The 7,573-nt window shown below is 41.5% G+C and overlaps 1 pseudogene; it reads left to right on the top strand.

Annotated features, from left to right (window-relative positions):
* Positions 1-4,003: 4,003 nt before the first annotated feature.
* Positions 4,004-4,991, top strand: LOC111155790 (annotated as a pseudogene).
* Positions 4,992-7,573: the final 2,582 nt, after the last annotated feature.

Genomic DNA, 7,573 nt, shown 5'->3' with positions numbered 1-7,573 from the left:
TATCAAATCCACCAATGCTTATTGATGGAATTGTTTGCAGCAACAGTTCTTAAAGTGTGGTCCCTGGACCAGCAACATCAGTATCACCAGGAATCTTCTTGGAAATTCAAATTCTCGGACCCCAGCCTGGACTTTCTGAATCAGAAAATCAGGGGATGGGACCTGGAAATTTGTGTTTTAACAAGCCCCCAGGTGATTTTGATGCATGCTGAAGTTTGAGAGGCACTGCTCTAGAGTTTCTCAAATTCAACACTATTGTCATTTTAGGACAGAGCATTCTCTGTTGTAGGGAGGTATCCTGTGTATCGTAGAATATTTAAATGAGTCTCTGGAATCTACCTGCTAGATTCCAGCACCATCCCCCTAATGTGACACCCCAAGATATCTCCAGACTAAATCTCCAATGCTAAATATCCCCTGGAGGACACATTGTCCCAAGTTGAGAACTACTGCCCTAAAGTCACAACTATGGACCTGGACAGGTCCAAGCCTAAATCATGACATAGAAACAATCATGTCAATAACATCTATGCATTCAAGGGTTCACAAGTATGTAACAATTTGACATAAGCTAAGGTTTGAATCATTTATAGTTTACAAAGCACTTTCCTACTTACGTCACTTGTTCTCACATTAATCCTATGCAGGAGATAATTCTCATCATTCTTGTATTCCTGCTAAGGAAACTGACATTCAGAGAGGTTATTTGATGTGCCCAGGTCACTGATTGTTAAGTAGCCAGGAGGGAACTCAAACCCAGATGTTTTCTTTTTCTAGATAAAGAGGAGTATCTTATTAGATGGGTTATAGAGGGGGTATTTCTATCCTTGAAAAATATCATTGCTGGGGTGTCTGGGTGGCTCAGTCGTTAAGTGTCTGCCTTCAGCTCAGGTTATGATCCCAGGGTCCTGGGATCAAGCCCCGCATTGGGCTCCCTGCTCAGCAGAGAGCCTGCTTCTCCCTTTCCCTGCCATTTCTTCTGCTTGTGCTGTCAAATAAATAAACAATAACTTTTTTAAAAAGAAAGAAAGGAAGGGGTGCCTGGATGGCTCAGTGGCTTAAGCCTCTGCCTTCAGCTTGGGTCATGATCTCAGGGTCCTGGGATTGAGCCCCACATTGGGCTCTCTGCTCAGTGGGGAGCCTGCTTCCCCACCCCCACCCCCCACCTGCCTCTCTGCCTACTTGTGATCTCTCTCTGTCAAATAAATAAATAAAGTCTTAAAAAAAAATAAAACAGAAAGAAAGAAGGAAAGAGAGAAAAAGAAAGAAAGAAGGAGAGGGAGGGAGGGAGGAAGGAAGGAAGGAAGGAATCAATCAATCATCGCTTTTGGAACAAATCCAGTATTAGCTGAGAAATAATAGTTGTGGGAATATTTAAACAGAATGTTCAATATGAAATGTGCTGCGTATACAAGAGTTGGGTAAACCTATCCATAGACAGCATGAGCTGTTCCTTGGAAAGAAAATCTTTGTTACAGTTCCTGTGAGCCTTCGAGATGGGGGGAGATTTGTACTCAAATCAGAGGAGAACAAAATAGCACAGCTAAACAAAGTCAGGGGGATTGTTTGTCTTCTAAACGACACTTTTTTGGAGAAAGTGAAACAGAATCAGAATCATCGGCTGAAGGAGAGAAAGAGAAAAACCCAAAACGCCTGAGAGCCGTTGTCCTGCTGTGACCTGGATCCTCGCAGAATAAAGGGCTGTTCAACTAGCATTGGGCTCCTAGGGAGCAGTGTGCACAAAGCCCACAAGGCCCACAGCTTCCAGAGAGTGGATGTGATACCCATCCAGAGGCAAGCTGGGGATTTCCAGGAGCACAGTAATAGACTTTGGCTTCTGAGTGTGCATCCAATCACCAGCAGCCAACTCACTGACCTTTGGACGGTCCTTCAACAAGGCCAAACTTGTTGCAGAGCATAAAACTGAAATTCTAAATAAAGATCAAGGCCAACTCAAAGTCACCATGAGACAAATGACCCCAAAGAAACCTTTTGATGTCAGTTCTTTTTTGCTCTGAGAATTTGAAACCTCTTGCGTCTTCTGTACAATTATTAATGGTCCTATAAACTGGAGTTTAAATCTGGAAACATTTCTAATCAGAGGAAAGAGCACTGGGCCTAGAGTCAGAAGGCCTGGGTTCTGGTCCTGGATGTTCAATGGAGAAACCACTCGGCCTGCGCTGACCTCAGGTTTGGATTTTTGTTTGTTTTTTTTTTTTCCATAAAGCAGACAGGTGTGACTATAGAAAGTCTAGGATTCCTTCTGTGAGTATAACACTCTTTACCAACATCTGTAACTTGCAGTTCTTATACCCACGGCTTGGGAAACACCATGCATGATGTTTAAAAAAACAGGATTTTAGAGTCATTCAGGCTGAGCATGAAATCCCAGCTCTGCTGTGTTAGTTGGGCCACACAAGACAACTCCCTAACCCTTCCTATCCTCAGTGACCTCATCTTTAAAATAGAGGTGATAGTAATAGTACCCAACCCAAAAAGCTATTATAACTATTAAATGGAATCATCCAGATAAAAAATTAGCACACAGTCCTTAGCACGTAAGAAGAATGAAATAAATAGTAGTTGTTATTATACATTTGAAAATGAATCAGAAAAATAAAATTGAAGGGTTTTTTTAAAAGATTTTATTTATTTATTTGAAAGAAAGCATGTGAGAGAGAGAGAGAGAGTATGAGCAGAGGGAGAAGCAGACTTCCCGCTGAGCAGGGAGCCCCATTTGGGGCTGATCCCAGGACCCTGAAACCATGACCTGAGCCAAAGGCAGCTGCTTAACTGACAGAGCCACCCAGGTGCCCCCAAAATTAAAGGTTTTAATTAAAATCTGTACCTCATATTGTGACAGAAAGAGCCACTTAAAAATTGACTGGCTAGGAACTATTATTTACATTCTACTAAAAAGTTCTCAGAATTGGTAGATAAAAGTCTCTCAAAGGAACAGAGGCTATTTCTCATGTTTCGTGTTTCCAAATTAGTAGATAATTAAAAATACAGGGTCCCTGCGTACATAGGACCATTTTGTAGTACACTCTGTTCTGCTTGTTTTTAGTTAGGGATACACATACACAAAAGAGTGAGGAAAAAAGGAAGCCCCAAGGATGTAGCAAATTAAAAAAAAAAAAAAACACATCAGTACGTAAGGGAGGACACAGGCTTGATGATCCTAGCTCCACATAAAGCAAGGAAGACATTACAACTGATTTTTGTATTAGTAGAAAAGTAAAAAAGACTATTTCCTATGCTTTTTACATATTCCATTTTACGTATTCCATTTTGTGATAGAAAGCAGAAAGAAAAGAGAACTTGTACTTCTTTTTAGTATATATTTTTAAATTTCTGTTATTGAAGTTTAGCTAACATACAATATTATGTGAGTTTCAGGTGTGCAGCATAAGGATTTGGAAATTCTATACATTACATAAGGCTCAGTGGTGCAGATGTAGTCACCTTCTGTCACCATACGTTATCATAACGTTATTGACTATATTCCCTACGCGGAGCATTACATCTCTGTGACTCATTCATTTTATAACTGGAAATCTGTATCTCTTAATCTCCTTTCCCTGTTTCACCCATCTCTCCCCACCATCCCCTCTGGTAACCACCAGTTTGTTCCCTGTATTTATGAGTCTGTTTCTGGGTTTTGTTCATTCGTCCTGTTTTTTGGTTCTGCATGTAAGTGAAATCATATGGTACTTGTTCTTCTCTGTCTGACTTGTTCTACATAGCATAATACCCTCTAGGTCCCTCCATGTTGTCATGAATGACAAGATAATTGTTTTTAATCTTATGAAACAGTTTGTCCTTTTTTTGGTCAGTAAGTGGTTGGAAGGACCTAAATTAAGGAAAGTGCACCCTCTGCAGGCTATTTAGTAGAATTAAAAAAAAAATCAGCCCAGTGGCTCTCTGCTCCTCCTGGTTGGACAGACAGCCACATCTTCGCATCTTCTGGTGCAGAGTCAGCCTCGACCCGGACCCCCGAGACATGATGGCGAAGGTGGGAGTGAACAGATTTGGGGATTTGGCCATCTTGGGCGCCTGGTCACCAGGACTGCTTTTAACTCTGGCAAAGTGGATATTGTCACCATCAGTGACCCCTTCATTGACCTCCAGTACATGGTCTACATGTTCCAGTATGATTCCACCCACAGCAAATTCCCTGCAATCAAGGATGAGAACAGGAAACTTGTTATCAATGGAAAGCCCATCTCCATCTTCCAGGATTGAGACCCTGCCAACCTCAAATGGGGTGATGCTGGTGCTGTCTATGTTGTGGAGTCCACTGGGGTCTTCACCACCATGGAGAAGGCTGGGGCTCACTTGGAGAGTGGGGCCAAGAGGGTCATCATCTCTGCTTCTTCTGCCAATGCCTCCATGTCTGTGATGCACATGAACCACGAGAAGGGCGACAACTCCATCAAGATTGTCAGCAATGCCTCCTGCACCACCAAATGCTTGACCCCTCTGGCCAACGTCATTCACAACAACTTCAGCATCATGAAGAGACTCATGACCACAGTCCACACCATCACTGCCACCCAGAAGCTTTCCCTCTGGGAACCTGTGGCATGATGGCCAGTGGCCTGACCAGAACATCATCTCTTCTTCTACTGGCTGTAGGCAAGGTCATCCCTGAGCTGAATGGGAAGATCACTGGCATGACCTCCCGCATCCCTCCCCCAGCACATCAGTCATGGATGTGACCTGCCTCTTAGAGAAAGCTGCCAAATGATGACATCAAGAAGCTCATGAAGCAGGCTTCAGAGGGCCCCCTCAAGGGCATGTTAAGCCATAGTGAGGACCAGGTTGTCTCCTATGTCTTGAACAGTGACAGCCACTCTTCCACCTTTAATTCTGGGGCTGTCATTGCTCTCAATGACCACTTTGTCATGCTCATTTCCTGGTATGACAATGAATTTGGCTACAGCAATGAGGTGGTGGACCTTATGGTCCACATGGCTTCCAAAGAGTAAGAGTTCCCTGGACAACCAGTCCCAGCAAGAGCAAGAGGAAGAAAGAAGTCTCCACCTGCTGGGGAGTCCTTGCTTAACTCATCCCCCAACACACTGAGAATTTCCCAACCTCCACAGTTTCCATCCCAGACCCTCTGAAGAAGGGGAAGGGCTTGGGAAGCCCTACCTTGTCAAGTATAATCAATAAGTATACTGTACCAGAGGGGAAAAAATTGACACAGTGAAGGAGTCTGTAAAAATAATGAATGAATGAATTACATGTCACATAACTACTTTTACAGTTTTTATCATGAATTCAATAATGATGAAAATAAAGGCAAGAAAACAGGTTTGATAATGAGAAACTAGTATTAGGTCATGCCAACCCTTTCTTCTTTTCTTCTGTCCTGCCCTCTTTCCCTCCTTCCTTCTTTCCTTTCATTTTTTTTCTTTCTTTCACTCTTTGAACCCCTCAGACACACCTTTTATATAAAACCTGTGTAAAGACAGAGCCATAAGGTCAAATGCAACTTAGAGATGCATGCTGCTTATTTCTATACGATGCCTTCATGAGGTTAATATGTCATATATGTTTCAAAGCCCAACTTCACAGACAAGATCAAGACACAGTAAGATCACAAACATTCACCAGCTACAAACTTAATAGAGTGAAGTGCATAACAGTAAGCAGCCCTCAACTTAGGAATGGGTTATCTTCCCTAAAGGCGGCTTATTCACTGGTCATTTAGAATTAAAACTCTTTTTCTCATTTGTTCTAGGGCAAGTTTGCAAAAATACAAATACACATTACACTAATAACACCATGATTTCTGACTCATCAAACAATAATATAGCAGTATTTTTATGAGAAAAAAATATAAGTCTCAACTTGGTATCTCAGGAGCCCATCCTCTTTTTCTTGAACAGTATGAGCAGCCTTCCCAGCTGCTGGATTCAGAGATGAAAGGTAATTCCGACACACCCATAGCAGATAGCCCAGCACCAGGAGCTTGTTAGCTTCCTATGTTGCCAAAAAGGAAGCTAACTCAATGGGACAATCACACCCAAGATTTCCAAACTAGAGAAGAAGAGAAATGAAGGAAATTCTTTGTCTCTGTGAGGTCAGAGAAAGCAGAACCACAAAGGGTAGACTGTCTTGCCTTCTTCAACACACACACGCACGCACACACACACACACACACCCACACACTCTCACACGTACCCATGCACACACACCTTTCCTTGTGTTACCAAAATTCATCCATAAATTGGTCAATTGCAGGCTAAGACTGTCTGTAATGATAATAATAACTGGGCTTCAAGAACCTCAAGAAATATAGCATTAGTGTTAAGGAATATTTTTCCTACTAACATTTTTATTATTTGCAGCGTAATTTATTTTAAAACCAATTTAATTCCACTTAACCTATCAAATAAAACTAGCATGGTTAAATTAAACTTTGCAGTATGTTAAATAACTTAAGGAGAGCTTTAGAGAAGGAGATGGAAGAACCCAGAAATTATACTTATTCCTTACACATAATTCAAAACACGATGAAAATGTAGTGCAAGGCTGCAAACTTACATACTCTTCATCAAATATAGATCACATATCTTAAAATAAGCAAATGCAGGAAAATGCAACAAAGGGAGATAGCATTTATTAGTTGCTGTTTCTTATGCTTATATTTAAACTTCTTAATCAAGAATATTTAGAATGGCCTACATTATATGTCTATTTAAGCTTCACTTCACATAAACTCCTGAAAAAAAATGAAAGCATCTATCTTGATCACAGTTATTAGGACAAACGTGCACATATTTTCACAGCTCTGCTCTCTACTGAGGGCACAGTCTTGAAATTCAGCACTTTGGAGAAATATGGGTGTTATTTAATTGTGGTTCAGAAAAAAAGTGCACAGTGGTTCAGTAGAGAAGTTCTTAACCCACTCAATTAACTTAGTAGATTAAAACACAATCAGAATTCCCCACTTGGGCATTGGTGTAATCCTTCCAATAGTCCAGGTTTGATGGAAAGAGATCTATTAATCTGTGTCATAGTATGGTGGTTAGAAAAATTAGCTTTGGAATTAAGCCTGGATAAATCCTTCATGCATCTTAGGAGTCGTGTGGCCAAAGACAGGTATCTTAACCCCTTAGTGCTTTGGCTTCCTGCTCTGGAAACTGGAGTTCATGTATTGAATACCTATCATGTGCCAAGCACTGTTCTGAGAGCTGGGAACATAATAATAATGAATATGTAGGATCCAAATGCTCAGGAACTTGACATTCAAATGAGCGAAGACAGAGTTTTTAAATCACTCGACAGGAACATTTTCAGGGAGTGTTAGATTTTCGATGAAAATAAAGCAGAGCAATGTGAAAGGGTGTCAGGACGTACTCTGGACAGGGTGGTCAAGTTAACTGTCTTTGCAAGGTGAGACTTCATCCGGGACCTCAATGACCAGGAGCCATCTGCGCCAAGGTCTAGAAGAACTGTCCAGACAGAAGGAACCCCTGGTGGAAAAGCTCCAAGGAGGGAACGAGCTTGGTGTGTTTTAAGAATAAAAGGAAGCAGAGCAAGTGGGAAAGAAGCAGGATGT

This window comes from Enhydra lutris, unplaced genomic scaffold (assembly GCF_002288905.1).
Source record: "Enhydra lutris kenyoni isolate GAN:26980312 unplaced genomic scaffold, ASM228890v2 scaffoldscaffold43, whole genome shotgun sequence".
NCBI classification, from domain to species: domain Eukaryota; kingdom Metazoa; phylum Chordata; class Mammalia; order Carnivora; family Mustelidae; genus Enhydra; species Enhydra lutris.
The sequence above is the reverse complement of the archived record's forward strand: the minus strand, read 5'-3'. Positions and strand labels throughout refer to the sequence as shown.